General features: G+C 42.5%; 1 protein-coding gene across 4 annotated transcripts in view; it reads right to left on the minus strand.

Moving 5' to 3' along the window:
- Positions 1–16,054, minus strand: part of VTI1A (vesicle transport through interaction with t-SNAREs 1A) — a 1,077,795-nt gene that overhangs the window by 796,847 nt on the left and 264,894 nt on the right. The window lies entirely within an intron of this gene.

Consider the following 16,054-nt stretch of genomic DNA (forward strand, 5'->3'; position numbering starts at 1 on the left):
TTTTCAGGGGTCTCTGGATATAAAATTAATAAAAGTAAAACAGAAATGATTCCTCTTACTAAATACACCTTTAGTCAGCCTTAGCTCATTACGGGTTTTCAATGGACTACACCTCTGTTAAAATTAAATATTTAGGCATCTGGGTTACGAACTCCATTTCAGAAACTATGCGACTTCATTTCAAAGAACCAACAACGAAGGTTAACTGTATTTTGTCCTCCTGGAATCCTCTATTTTTATCCTTTTGGGGTCGCTTAGAAGATATTAAAATGATGATCTCTATCTTTTTATTTCTTCATTCCATGTTACCAATTTCTATCCAGAAGTCCTTTTTTAAACGGTTTTATTCATTACTCCCAAAATTTTAATGGGATAATAAGAAATCACAAATTGCTCTGACCACTTTGCAACGTCCTAAAACGGCTGGAGGAGTTAATTTTCAAGACTTCTTTTCTTATCATGGAGCTTTTATTCTCAGGCAAGCTCGTCGTTGGACTTCAGAAGTGATTTCACCTTTTGTATCCATTATGGTTGGAACTTGAAAAAACTCTTCTTCTTCACTTTACTTCTAAAGAAATCTTGTCCCGTTCTTCCTGTATGTCATTTCTTTATTCTCCGGTCTGAAAGCATACAATTTCATTGATTAGGTCCACATTCCTTCCAATTAATTTATCTCCCTCATTATTTCTTCCAATGCCGATATGGTATAATTAGTTTGTTAATCCTAATTAACAACAGACATTTTTTGGCTTGCTTGGAAAAATAAGGTCCGTATGTGAGTGAATTAATTCTTTCAGGATAATGCTCCCCTTTCCTTTCCTCAATTTTGTCATATTTATCAGTGTCCCAAATCCTTCTATTCTCGCTTTAATTTATTGATGAATGTGATCTTAGACCAGTATTTCTATATTCGATCCTGTCCACCTCTGTTAGTCCCTTTATCATCTGAATTTACTAATCTCCTCAATTCAGGACCTAAAGCATACATTATTTACAAATATCTTTTGAACCCTGACCTCACTAGAACCAAATCGAAGGTTGAACTTGTATGGGGAAAGGACTTAGGGGTATGTTGCGATGTTGCTTTTTGGGATAAAATATGGATTTGTATTTCAAAAGTTTCTAGATCTGCTAGTGTTACTCAGACCCTTTTTTTCATTTATCACAGACGTTACTTCACTCCCCTACAATGTTCTAAGTTCTCCTCCAATGGCTCTGCTAAATGTTGGTCATGTGATTCTCCTCAGGCAGATTTTATACACAAGTTATTTCACTGCCCTATGACACTTTCTTTTTGGCACAGGGTTTGGTCCCAGATTCGACACATTTTTAATGCACACCCTTCTTTCAATATCCTTTATTTATTTTTAGGTACTCTGTCTCAGTCTATTTTTCAATTGTTTCCCAGAGATACATTGTTAGACATTTTATTAACACTGCGTTTCAGCAAATTATTCTAAATTGGAACTCATCAGGCAAATTATCATACAAAGTGTGGTAGGATTCTGTAGGTTTACATCAAATGGGTACTTTATACATGATGCAATGGTTTCCCTCTCATAATGTCCCCAAGTTATGGTAACCACTTACTCTTTTTCTCAATCAAATTAGTGGTACCGTGTCGCACACTATTTCCACGTTATCTGAGAATCCTTATCCTCCATAATCATTGTATTCTCGGTCTCCTATTGCATTAAAATGTACTTTATATATATTAGACTAAATGTTTTATCATTTTCTTATTATGAAGTAGATGATAACGTATTAATATGAAGTTGTTTTTATAATTTATATTTCAGAATTGTTCTCTCCTTCTCCCCTCTCCCCACCCCCCTCTTAAATTTATAAAGACTTTGATGTTTTATTGTTTCATGTATTTAGTAATAAGAGTTTCTCCTTATTTTTTGTACCTTCGCATGTGTTGATATTTACTAATTTGTAGCCTGACATCTGACTTCTTTTTCTGAAGTGCAGTAAATATGACAAGGTAAATTCAGAATTTAAAGACATCTTTATTTCTTGGACTTTCACGGCCCACCAAAAATAGGCTAGTCACCCACCATTGGGTCGCAACACACAGCTCGGGAAATGCTGATCCAGCATGTGTGATGGGCACATGGGAACTATGATAAGAATGCTTGAACAGGATCTGAGAGTCTGGTTAGAGTAGATGGATTAGTAAAGGTTTCAAAACGTTTGCTGTGTACATCTCTAGTGCTTTGTGGGTTAAAGATTATTCAGCAGATTAGGTCACCTACCTTCTTTTGGGGCTGGTAGGTGGAAGAAAGTTGATTAGTGCACTACTGTCTAGACTACAGCAACAGATTACAACACTAAATCTGCAGGGTGCAATGTAGAACATAAAGAGCTGAGAAAATGAATGGAAATTTAACAGGGACTCCCGCAAAGAGGTCACCTGGAAGTTGGTGCAGATACAGCTAGTGTACCATCCACAGGGAACACTTGTACCACTCCCTTTTATAGAGGACTATCAGGTGTGTTATATTCTAAAAGGAGCGATAAAGGAAAAACTGTAAAAGACACAAAGACTACAAATGAGAAACACAGTAGCAACTTCAATTGCAGTAGCAAAACATAGTAGCAACTTCAATTTCAGTGGCAATCAATTGTGCACAAAATCAAAAATAAAAAAAGCATAATTTTTGTGTAGGGCATCATACCTCACTTATCCTGCTGCTAACCACTGTAAAACTCAGGTTTTAATATTGGCCAATTGAATAGTGCTCAATTTGCCAAACTTGGAAGCCTGAGTTGGCCGGGATTTGAGTTTGTGACCTGCACATCTGTGCAGATTACTGCATATATTTGTGACGAGCATTCACCTCAACATGCTACCCTATAAACAAGGTAGCTCCATAATACAATAAACTTGGAAAGAAGCAGAGTGCTCCCCAGCATGCGTGTCGAACAAGGACACAACAGCAAGATGGCATTGCAGGGATCAAGGTGAGATGGTGACGTTCATGCAGAAATCCTAAGGAGTTTGCATCACACTCACGATTTCTATTTGGGAGTCCAGGCTGTGTCATAACAATGCATTGTGGTGGCTCTAGTATCAGGTTTATGCGGTAGCACATGCACTATGTTTCTACTACACATACCACATGACATGAAAAGTCGGTTTAGGGGTGCTCCATAATTCAGGTTGCTCTCGAGTAGGGAATAAAACAATTTCACACAAAGACTTGTGGAACAATAAATTCATGAGAATCACGTGGATACACATTTCCCAGGACGAGGAATAAGCTTCAAGTTTATTTTGGCACTATTCCGATTAACAGCCTCTAGTGTATCAGCAAGATATGCAACAGTATACGGAGTGCAAACGACATACTGTAAATAAAGAATGTACCAGCACTTTTTAAACACGGCACTTTGAATTTTGTGCAAGAAGAAGCAATACAATAATTGTTTTGTACAGGATGCTGGAGTGATATGAGGGATGCACATGAATAGCCTTATGAACTTCCAATAACCTGCTATTATTTTACAAAAGAAGGATATAAAAACGAGTACATAGGGTAAACGACAAAGTGCATGTAACAGCAGAACAACATTTAAAAAAAATAAAAGTTAGAAAAAGACCCATGGTAAAGCCTGACACAAGATGAGTGGGGCTAAGGAGAGGTAGAGAGAGAAAAGTTGAGTCATGGTAGCAGCCAGGTTAACAGATAAAGTTTTGCGAGACGTATTCTAAAGGCGTTCCCAGTTGAGAGACTTCCACAAAATGTACTACAATGGTGTGTGCATTCTTGGCAAACACCCTTGATTGGTTTCATTAACTAAAGCTCGCAGAAGTGTCCCTAGATTAAGTTCCTTCGGAATTGCTTGCAAAAGGTATCTTGAGTGCACATGAATAATGTTCTTTCAGAATGGTTAGTAGGCAGAATCAAAGTCTTCACAGTTATATTTTGCATCGCTCTCTTTTATATGGTATGAACAGGGTGACCAAGCGTGTTATGCATCGAGCCTGTGTTGTCGTTAAAGCACTGCGTATGGATAACTTAGCAAATGTTAAAAGAAGGCTTTTTGCAAATACGGTTTACTTTGACATGTGTTAGTTGCAGTTTTTGGTTATAGTAGTAGGGCTGCAATCGCAGACCGAAGCCTGGATTCGTGTAGTCGGTGTCATGACACACGGGTGGCATCTGGCCTTTATGCTACTGGTGTAATTTCTGCACCAGTGTACTTTGGCCTTACCTAAAAGTTAGAGTTGGCAATCGGAATTAACTATTTTTTACTGTGTTTAAGAGGCACAGCATATGCTCCAGAAGGTGTTTAGCAGTCTACTATGTCTTTACTCAAAGAAGCACTGGCAAAAAAACAGTAAATCTCATCTTTGGGACTGATTGGCTTTGCCAATGGTTTTTAGCAATGCTCTTGAGCATCCCAGGTGCTGCGCAGCATGTCTAAAGAGTTAACAAAAAAAGATGCTATAACACGTCCACCTGTCTCATTTCGGAGGTGTGCACAACACGCATGCATGGGCCTACATAATTATATAGGCGCTTTCTAGTCTTTTTATTTTCAGAGGGGAGTTAGACATGTAAATTGTAAATAAACATTTTTAAAAAAGGAGTGTGAAAGCACTTTCATTTTTAGGTCTTTGTGAGGGGTAGAAAAACTGAGGCCACGAGTGGGGAAGCAAGCAATATGTGGGAGTGAGGAAGCAGAGTGGGCGGGAGCAGAAGTATCACAAGTCAGCGGAGACAAGAAGGAGAGTGAAGGTGGGAGAAGCAATACCCTGGGAACGGTGAAAGCAACATGGATACGAGAGATAAACATGGAGCGCAGAGGGGAACAGAAGGTCATGGGCTAGACAGACGAACATGGAGCTGCTGGGGGGGAAGCACACATGCGATAAAGCAATGCAGGGTGAGGGCAAGTACAACACAGAGGGGGCGGAGAAGCACACAGGCAAGAGAGTGCAACACAGCGCGTGGCAGAGCATTAAACGAGAGAGACACCTGGAAAAAACATGCACTCTTGTGGGGTCCTTGAACAAAAAGAAAAAAAGTAGTGCTACAAAACTAACTTATAGGACACAAATAATGCATCCATGCTCCAGAGGAGAGGGAAACACAAGAAGTCAAAGTAAAACTCACACAAGCTGAAGATTAAAAAGCAAGCAAGTGACAAAGTCAACTAAATATAAGCAATAGGTGGGCTCTAAGCCCACTGAAAGCAGACAATAGGTCTTTTCACTAACAGACATCGTGTGGTCAAGTTCAACAAGACAATGAAGATGGAAGAGCAATGAAGATTAGTGTAAAGACACAATTAATCAAACACCCTATACAAGTTGGAGAAAATGATGAACTACAGTAAATCTGGATGTCCAAACTGACATCAGAGATCAAAGTAAAACTGAGATGAAACGAGGTAGCATTGTGTTTGGGAGGCAGGCACAAATTGCATACGTGATGGCGATCGGTCCGAGATTATTTAGTGTGTCAGTGAGGACAGTAGTGGAATGGCGTCCATTCCATCATCGTCGAGGCATGGTGGAGAGACGCGACAAAAAGAGACTGAGTAGGCCCAGAAGGGCAATGCCCAGGAGGGGCCACAGGCGACCGAGGCCCCGCTCGAGGGTAGTAGGCAAACGACAAAACAAGATGAAGAGTAAGGGAGGCGCGATCGAAATACAATACCAAAAGAGGGGAAAAAAACGTGTAACCCAAACAGGAGCACTGCAACTGTGTTGACCTGAAACAGTGAGCACACATCCAAACCAGTGGTAAGAAAACAATCAAACAATGGAACCGAGGACCATGCGCATTACCAGCAAGACGGGTCATCACATCACCTCGTGAATCAAAAGAATTCTTCGAAGAAAAACAACTTGCACACATCCAGGCCCAACACTAGAGGGCAGGAGTACGCACAGCATGTGTATCAACAGCCACACATGCCTCATCAGTTTTTTTTGCTTGGCTAACCAACAATATCTGTTTTAGAGTGGTCTGTAAATAAACCTGAACTCCTAAAGACGGTATACATACAGGAGTGGTTAGAAGCAAAAAACTATTATTACAGGTAAAGCAAAAAGAGGAACATGCAACACACACTGGTAATAAAGCAACTAAGACAGGACATCTGAACTGAAGATAGCAATGGGAGTTCAAGAACTGTCAAACCTTGGTGTTTCGAAAAACAGATGTTCTGAATGTTGAGGATAAAGAGAGCAATCATTGCACACAGTACACAAATCGCAATTATCAGCCCTAAGTTGGCCTCAGACATACACCCACAGACATTCTACGGTCCAATCAGTTAATGAAGACCAGTCCAGAATATCCCATATACCGGGCTACAGCAAAGATTTAGCACAATCTGAAAAATCTTTAATAGAGTCCAAATCAAATGACATCCCAGTGTATTAGGTAATGACACAGAGTGGCACCCCCAGACAGCGCGGAGCCACGCCGTGCACAAAGGCATACGCCAAATTACCAAGAACTAAAGAGCCAGAGAAAATTGGTAGAGCAATGAGCCTTTCTGCAAATTAACTTGCCTAAATAATATGAAAACTTTCTTCGAACACAGACACTGTATGTCTTGACAAGACACTGTATGTCTTGACAAGACACTGTATGTCTTGACAAGACACTACTGCTTAAAATTTCGTTATACCTATTTTTTTGCTGGTATTTTCCTTTTCCGTTTTTACATTACCTTTATTGCATGACCTCTACAACCAATTATTTCAATGAAAACCTAAGCAATTTGAATTTTTCATATTTGAGTACAGTAAAAGCGCTGAAAAATGGTAAGGTAAACTTCAATTGCGAAAATGTACACTGGAAAATAAATGACTTTCGAACCAATATGTTTAAATTTTAACAGCAATTTAAAAAAAAAAAAGAAGAAACGACTAAAAAGTCCAACTTTTAAGTATGTTCCATTTTACAATGCAAGAATGGTTGGGGAGGTACAACCTAAGTGGATGACCACCCACTGGTGCAGCACTTGACTTTCACTTAATTTGTGGCACAGGTACTAAGACACAGTGGAGTTTACAGACGATGTAACATGGAAAAAACAACTCCTATCCGGATTAAGCATTAGTAGAGGAGGAGCTTGGTGTAGTGAGTTTCAAATTAATGGGCACCTCACGTAAGCATGATGCCATAAACGGAGGGGTATACATGGGAAAGTTGGGTGCAGTGATAACAACAACAGTGGAGCAATCAAGTCCACCACTCATTCAGGTGCACAGATAAATCTGACAGCCATTTTCTTATCTACAGGTCTCTAGTTGATATTACAGCTTACCACCTCTTACTTATATCAACAAGCTTATATAAAGACCTAGCTGTTCAAACAAGTTGAGATTTAATTGGACTAGACAACAAACCCCTCTGATGGTGTTTTTACTGTAGTGCCAAGATATCTTTGGTAAACGTGTGCTCTATAAATTTATTTTAACATATAACATACCTGCTACTGAGATTTCTCAGGGCCTTCTTAAGTCTCAAGGAGATTATCATAGGTCTCTTTTAGGTCTTATTGGCGAACAACACTCTTTAGGCCTGAGAATTTGCAGAGGGAGTTAGTATGCGGCCTGTTTTGATATTGGTTCAGAATTGTGATCATTCATCAGAATAACTATACATTATAAACCAAATTAACTCTTCGACCTTTAACGATAGGTGTTATGACAACTCAATAGGAGGATAAAGTTACCTTAACTGTCCCTTTGTTACTCTTAGTCCAAAAGGCTCTTTACCATTACTAACCTTTGGGCATCCTCGCCAGGATAACAGTTTACATCATACAAGAGACACCTCCATTGCTGCATTCATCTGAGCCCTTGCCAGTTCCCCTCAACTTATAAAAGGAGTCAATTGGTGTGTGTGTGTGCAGATGAGTGGCAGGGCAGGAAGGCACTGATAATGAGAAAAAGAAGACGAAAAAAAGGAACGGAGGAACTATTAAGGTAACTTTTCCAATTCTAATGTCCTGGCTCTTTCACAAAGGGAAAGGGAGAAACAGAGGTGAAACTGGATGATTTAGGTCTTTAGGTGAGGCCAAAGGGGCCCAGCTAGAACCTCCTGCTCTTAATTTCCTCCTGGAAGTCTCTAGAGGGTAGTGTCAGCAAAATGTGTTTGGCTAGGTTGAGGGTGGAAGGGGAATACTGCTACATTAAGCAATCCAACATATCTTTTAGAACACCAGAAATGTCTTTTTAGCTCAGGTGGAGTGTGCCCAACACATGATTGAGGTTAGGTTAAATGTAGTTTAACAATAGGTGATGCATAACACATAACATCTGGCAAAGAGGCATTATGAGCTTCATCATCACTCCCAAAGGCCAAAAACAGCTGGTCTGATGAAATAGATAACTTTTGTGGCCCAGATAAAAGTTTAATGCACATTACAACACTGTGCAGATCTCCTCAGCTGAGAAGAGATTCCAGCATGGAAAGAAAGTCAGAGGAACACACTCTTTCTCCAGATGAAAAACCAACAGCACTTTCTAAAAGAAGAAAGGGCGAGCGTACTAAATTATTCTGTCTTATGGAACTGGTTTAGACTCTAGGGTGCAGCGGGACACTCTACCAGAGCAAATGGTTGGATTAGGCATGCCATACATCTAGTGTCACTGCATTTGCCACAACGAAGACTTTACCAAGCTTGTTCCAGATAGCAGGTATTCAGTTGTATTTATTCTTCAACAAATTGGCACCAAACAGGCATTGCTTCATCCACTAAGTAGGCTGATGGGCACAAATGCCCACGAAAAAACACTGCCAACTGCTCATATACTGGGCACAGTTTCTGGAAGCTGCAAGAATCTCTATGTTCTCAGAGGATCGGCATACGTTTTGAAAGGTCAACTCCTCAAGAATCATGTGTTAAAGGAATGCCTCTTTCCAAGGACTGGAGGTCTCTCCTCTAGGGGAGACATAAATGTTCCCTCTGTTAAGAACCCTCAGAATTACAAGGATTGGGTAAAAGGCATATGAAAACACCCCCATAAAGCTAAATATCAGGCTGTCCGCAAGAAAATGTGCCTCTGGCTGGTGAAATGATAGTGCATGGAGTTGAGATAGGTTGCAAAGGCCTCGAAGATGGGGCTGAGAACATCCTGGAGAAGCCCAAGCTTAGGCTGTCAAGACTTGTGATGTTTTTACCGGCTCTGGCGTTTTGAAGAGTTTCTCAACTTCAGTTCTGGAGAGTTCTGGTCTGCCCGAGGTAAGGACGACCCCTTCAGGTAGCCACGGTGCCGCTAACAATGAAATAGCCAAGCAGACCATGCCCTCCTAAAGGAGTCCCAAGAGGAAAGAACCCTGTAGGCAAAACCTCTGGTGGAAGTGGGAACTCCGGGAATATAGAGGAAGGAAAGAAACCTCCAGAAAGAGAAAAAGAAGGCCAGGAATCCGAACTGGCATAGAAGGCCAACTCAGGAACAAGGCAGGCAACAGGAATCACAGATACACCCTGCAGGAGCACAGGATACCAACAGGAGTGAGGACACACCAGCAGAAGCAAAGAGTATTGCAACGCAAGGAAATGAAGGATCCATCCCTTTAAATACCCATGAAGAGGAAGTGACCAAACAGGTACAGGAAGTGACCACCATCTTGGATAAGGAAAAGGATAGTGGACGGAATAAGAAGGTCGCCATATTGAATTGGTAGAGTAGATACTTCCCAAGGCCTTCTGGGAAGAAGACTATGGAATCATGGGAAGGCAAGATGGCCCATGAAGATAAGAAGGAAGAAATATCTATCCAGTGAAAGGAATGCAAGAATATAGTGCCCTAACATGCGAAAATAAGAAGCCGCAGTGCCAAAATCTGGAGCTGCGGCATTCCTGTCATGCAAATTGTTAGACAACGGGCTGCCGTGTAGGTAGGCGACGTGCCCAACACAAAAAGAGAGCAGGCGCCACGGGACGCACCGTGACCCCAAAACAGCAACAGCGGGCCACCGTGCAGCACCCCGACGCGCCTGAAGAAAATCGCAGCCCGCAAGGAAGAAGCGGGCAGCACCGTGGGCCGAATCATGGTCCGCGGTGCAACATAGGCAGTAAACTCTGGCGTGGTCAATCCCTGCAATATAGGAAAGCTAGCAGGAACATGCCTTGTTGTAAAGCCCCTACACCTCAGAGATACAGTAAGCTGACAGAACTTTGGGAGCCAACCGCCTCTTGATGCTTGCTCAGGAGAGTGGCTTTGCCTGTTTGGACCATCACCACCATTACAGGGCTGAAGGGAAGCTTACCAGGAAGACTGCCTTAAGCTCCAACACATTTATGTGCAGGGACTGATCCAATTTGTTCAAAAAAACACAGATGGGGTGTTAAACTTATTGTGGCCCTCGCCTGTACTACGAGGAGTTGTTGTGACTGCAAGCTGAAGATGGTCCGGCATAGCAAAATTGGAATTCCACTAAATGGTTGTGAGAATAAATGAATGAATGAATGAATGAAAGGACATTTATAGAGCGCATGGTTACTCGGGAGCATCCCAGCACTAATAGCGTTGTAGTTCCGACTATACACAGTTTTTAGAGGAATAAATACATTTTGAGTTGCTTTCTAAAAGTCAGGTAGTTAGGTTCCAGGCAGACATTAGTGGGTAGATGGTTCCATAGTTTGGCAGCATTGACTGAGAAGCGACGTCCTCCACTTCGAGTTCTTTTTATTTTTGGAATTGCCGCCAGTAGTTTATTATCTGACCTGAGAGATCTATTGGAACGATAGGGGTGAATAATGCTGCTGATAATCTGAGGGCCTTTGCCTGAGAGAGCTTTGTGCAGGATACATAGGGCTGTGAATTGGACTCGTTCTTGAATGGGTAGCCAGTGTGGTGCTGACAGTGCCGGTTTAGCAGAAAGGCGTTTGGGGGTGTTCATAAGCAAGCGTGCAGCACCGTTTTGAACTATCTGTAGTGTCTTTATAGTTTTGGTTGGGGTTCCTAAATATAAGGCGTTCACATAGTCCATACGTGACAAGATTAAGGCTTGGACCAGTATCTTTTTAGCTGAAAAAGGAAGTGCGGGGAGGATCTTTCTTATCATTCTTAGGATTCCAAAGCAACAAGCTGCCACCCTGTCTGCTTGTTCTAGATCTAGCTTAGAGTCAAGCCATATGCCTAGACTCTTGATGTGTTCCTTTGAGGCGGGAGGGGTCCCCAAGCAACTAGGCCAGAAAGATCTTATAGCCATTGAGGTAAAATTATCCAGGAGCACGAGCTCAGTCTTAGCTCCGTTTAGCTTCAAGTAAGATTCATCCATCAACTTGACACCTTTTCCAGGCACAGTGCCAAATCAGAGCCTGTATTTTCTTTTTGATTGAGCGCGACCACCAGCTGGGTGTCATCAGCGTAGGTTTATAATCTAAATACCAAACGGTGTAACTACATCTGCCAGTAAGCTCATGTATACATTGAATAGAGTGGGGCTCAAGGATGAGCCCTGAGGGACCCCACATCTAAGTGGCATTCGCTAGGAGGTGGATCCTTTTTCAGAGACGGCAAAAGATCTGTCCTCTAGGTAGGATTGCAGCCATTTGAATGCTGTTCCTGCCACTCCTATCCTTCTCAAACGTTGAACCAACAATTGGTGGTTCACCGTGTCGAAGGCTGCGCTGAGATCTAACAGAATAAGTGCAGCGCAGCCCCCTCCGTCTAGGATTTTTCTAAGTTCTTCCATTGCTATTTGGAGTGCAGTTTCTGTACAATGTTGTGGTCTAAATCCATTCTGTGACGGATGCAGACGAGCATTGTCTTCGAGGAAGGAGGATAGAGTTAGGTTAACGTATTTCTCCGCTAGTTTACCAATCCCTGGTAATAATGAGAACGGTAATTGGCCAAAACATCAGGGTCCAGATTGGGCTGTTTTAAAAGTGTTCTAACCGTGGCCTGTTGCCATTGAAAAGGAACTATTACAGTTTCTAAAGAAACGCTTATAACATTTAGAATAACTGGGGAGACGGTCTCAGTGATTAGATTTAAGATATTAGGTGGAGCAGCATCTGACGGTGAACCAGATTTGAGCTGACTGAGGAGTCCTTGAAGGGCAGGGAGACTTAGGGGAGGAAAGACCTTCAATAACAGGTCTCCATTTTGGCCTATTTCTTCAAGTACCGGTAGGTTATGTGAGACCAACACTTGAGGAAAGGAGTTATAAATTGTTTGAATTTTATTGAAGAATAATTCTGCCATGTTATTACACCATTTCGGTGTGTCTGGAATGGAGGTGGGGGCCGTAGGAGGGGTGATGAGAGACTTTACAATGCTGAAAATTTCACGTGGACGATTTGTTGACAGCGTGATTTTTTCCTCATAGTAGAGAGCTTTGGCTGCCTTTATTTCCATTGTATAGGTCTTTATAGCCTCTCAATATTTATTTTTATTGATTGCCGAGGGGTATTTCCTCCACAATCTTTCCAGCTTTTTGCTAGATTGTCTAGGCTCCCTAAGTTTAGGAGTATACCAGGTATTTTGGTTGGATCCCGCTTTACTATGAATCAATTTTTTTGGTAAGACCTTATCAAGTGAGGACTCAAGCCAATTTACTAGGTTGTCATTAGCGGTGATTGGATCAATTTCCAAGTTGGGAGCCGTATTTTCCAAGATTGTCACCCATGATTTTTTGGGCAGTTTCGACGAGATCCGCCCCAACTTGCTAGTTTTTTTTAGTCAGAGTAGTTCCAGACTGTGTTATCCAAGAAAATTGTATTAAAAAGTGGTCAGTCCAGGTTATTGGAATATGGTCGTTGACCAGAAGATCAGGGATATTTGAAACAATTGGATCCAGTAAGTGGCCTTTACAATGAGTGGGTCCTTTAACTAATTGGGTAAATTGGAGCATCTCCAGTCCTTCTATTAGTTCTATTCTAGGTGGAGATAAGTATCGTCGAAATGGAGGTTAAAATCCCCAAGAAGGGGTTAGGTTGGGAGTGGAACTGGATAAATTAGCAACCGTGTCAGGGAGCTCTTTACAAAAATTGCCTAGAGCACCTGGTGGTCGGTATATGAGAATCCCTGAGAAGGTCAAGATGTGGGAAATACTTAAGACAAAGTGGATACTTTTGCAATCTGGTAGAGGGTTATTAGTGGAACACAAATTTATTTTTGTATATAATAGCTAGTCCACCACCTCTACCTGTGACGCGATCTAGTCTAACCTCTAGTGACCTCGCCATTCGAAGACTGGAAAGGATGAATAGCCTAAGATGAGTTTCAAGAGGTCTTCACACAGCAGATTCCAGTTCCCTGCTGGAGGAGTTGTGGGGAACATATGTGGAGCTTTGAATGGCGTTTCCTTCTTATGCAGGGTGCTATGAGTCCAATCAGCCTCTAGAAAAAACAGGCCGTCGGGGGTTTTTGTAGGTGAAAAAGTGATACACTGCATGGATGAAGGATGTCACCCTCTTTGAAGTGGGGAAATCCATTGATAAGCTGTAATCCAAAGACACCCCAATTAAATTAGTCCTTTCGAAAGGAGCCAGAAAGGATTTGGGGCAGTTTGCGGACTATTCACGTCTTGTACAGGGTCTCTAGAGCTTGAGCTAATGCAAACTCTGCACCCTCCATGAATGCTCCACGAATGAGGCAGCCACCTAGATAAGAATAGCAGCAGACTTCCTCTTTGCACTGGAAGGCAGTCTACAAGGCAATGGTATTGGTAAAGGCCCAATGGTCAGTACTGAGACAAAACATGTGTTCTGTACAGGTTATTATAGGGCTGATAGTTTGAAGCATTAATTTCTCTTCTGTAGACAATGATCTACTCCACTGAGAGTGTCCAATATTGTTCCCAGGTAAAAAAATAATTAGATTAGAAGAGAGAGGATGGCTTGGGGGTGTAGATGGGAATCTCTAAGAACTGAGAAACAAAGATGTTGTCTGTAGCTTCTGCTTGGCTTTTTTGAAAGATGACCCTTTAACCCGCCAGTGATATATATACAGTCATATAAAATGTTTCTTCTATTTCAAGTGTTCTGCTACCACCTGCATGAATTGTGTATGCAGGGTTGAATGAAGACCAAAAGGTATAACTATATAGGTTATAGTGTTTTCATTTCACAAAAACATCAATAATTTCACGAGAGTTGGACGTGGAAGTAGGTCTAATTACCAAATGTTGTTGAGAATATATTTGGTATAGCACCAGCATCCTAATTTTTTTACACTTTCTTCATTTGTGTGCGAATTTTAGATCGAAAATGGGTTTTAATTCACGTTTTGGGCCTTTATTTCGAATGACATGAATTTTTTTTTTTTTTTAAATACCTTTATTCAAACCTCAAAATGACACAGCTTCACACCTACAACCCAGTGGGCCGGCAGCTCAGTAATTCACAGCAAGTGACACAGATATTTAGCCAGCAACCCAAGCGGCAGGCAGCGGTCAGCACTCATAGGCACTAGACGGTCCATCACTCAGAATAATCACATGTTGCACCAAACCCATCATTCCAGGACATCAGTCATATTGTACCGTTGGCCGCCAAGAGCAGGCAACCACACACATCGCCCCCAGGCCAGTACCCCACAGTGCTTCCAGCAAGAGGGACCCCATGTCAGCTTATGGAGACCTAACCATCCGTTTTCTTAGCGGAAATCATACAGCGAGTCTAACGTTGACCCGCATCAAATGGGATGTGACCAAAGCGGTGTCACTTGTAATGTTTAAGAAGGAGAATCTCATAATTCAAGGTCATGTGTATTTGTGGCAGAGGTGGCAGGAACAGCCCCCCCGGAAGCAACCTCTTTAGTGAATAGGTACGTTGTATATAGTCCCCAGAAGTTCTTGGGTCTACTCCTGAGGGGTAGTAATTCACTAAAGTCTCAGTCTGAATGCTACAATCTAGCATATCATGCAACCATTGCGCCATTGTGGGTACCGACCCTTCAACCAACACATTGCCGCTTTGCCACCAATAGACCCATATCAACCAACCTGCGGACCACTTTAGGGAGTCGTTTAGAATACCCCAGGAGAGCCAAGGACGGTTCAGGGGGTAGCTCCATCTCCACCACCCTGCCCAATTCCAGAAAGATCTGTTCCCAAAATTTATACACCTCAGGGCAATGCGAAGCCAGATGGACAAAGTCCGCTGAGAGCGCGAGCATCTGTCACAAGCCGAGTCCTCCCTGAGCCCATATCGGTATAGTCTCTCTGGGGTATTATACGCTCTATTCAAAAACTTGAAGTGGACAAGCCTATGTCTGCAGTGTAGTGAAATTTGTCGGGTGCTAGTACAGCAATAGGACCACATAGTATCATCTATGTCCTGTTGCAAGTCTCGTTGAAAGGCTGGTCTGGCTTTCGTGTATTGATTCGCCCCATGTGACATTGCCAGTTTATAAACGTTGGAAACCGCCTTACGCGGTGATTTATCTTTAATGATATACGACAGTTCCATCATTTCTGGCGGCTCCTGCAGATCATCCCCCAACAGTTCCCGGAGGGCTCCACGCATCCTGTGGAACTGAAATCTCTGAAGCAAAGTACTGTCAGCGGCTGAGCCCCCCACTTCTTCCCATGTCTTCACTACCCCGTCTTGAAACAAGTCTCCCAACTTCAAAACATTCAGCGCTTGCAAGGCTCGGACCACTCCTTTGTCCCGGCAAGGGGCGAGCCAAAGGGCCCATTCAATAGGCATCGCCGGCGAGTACAATCGCGCCCCCGCTTGCAAATTCAACAGTGTGTGCCAAGCATGGCATGTCGAATTAAGCGAGTCGAGTATCCCCGTCCTGCGGTCAGGGTCCACATATCGTGGCCGGCAGAGGTAGCGGGTCAGCAAAGAGCCGTTCCAGGCGCAGAAATGGGATATCAGGCGAGCCGTGCATCCAGTGGTACGCCAGAGCAGCTTGCGCCGCTCTGTAATACAGATTCAAATCCGGGGCGCCCAGCCCACCCATGTGATACGGGAGGGTAAGTACCTGCTAACACACCCATGCCTGTTTGCCTGCCCAGGCTAGCCGTATCAGTAATGCCTGGACTCATTGAAAAAATTATACCGGTAAAACAATGGGAATGTTTGTGAACAAGAATAGGAATCGGGGTAAAATCAC

This window comes from Triturus cristatus, chromosome 1_2 (assembly GCF_964204655.1).
Source record: "Triturus cristatus chromosome 1_2, aTriCri1.1, whole genome shotgun sequence".
Lineage (NCBI taxonomy): Eukaryota > Metazoa > Chordata > Amphibia > Caudata > Salamandridae > Triturus > Triturus cristatus.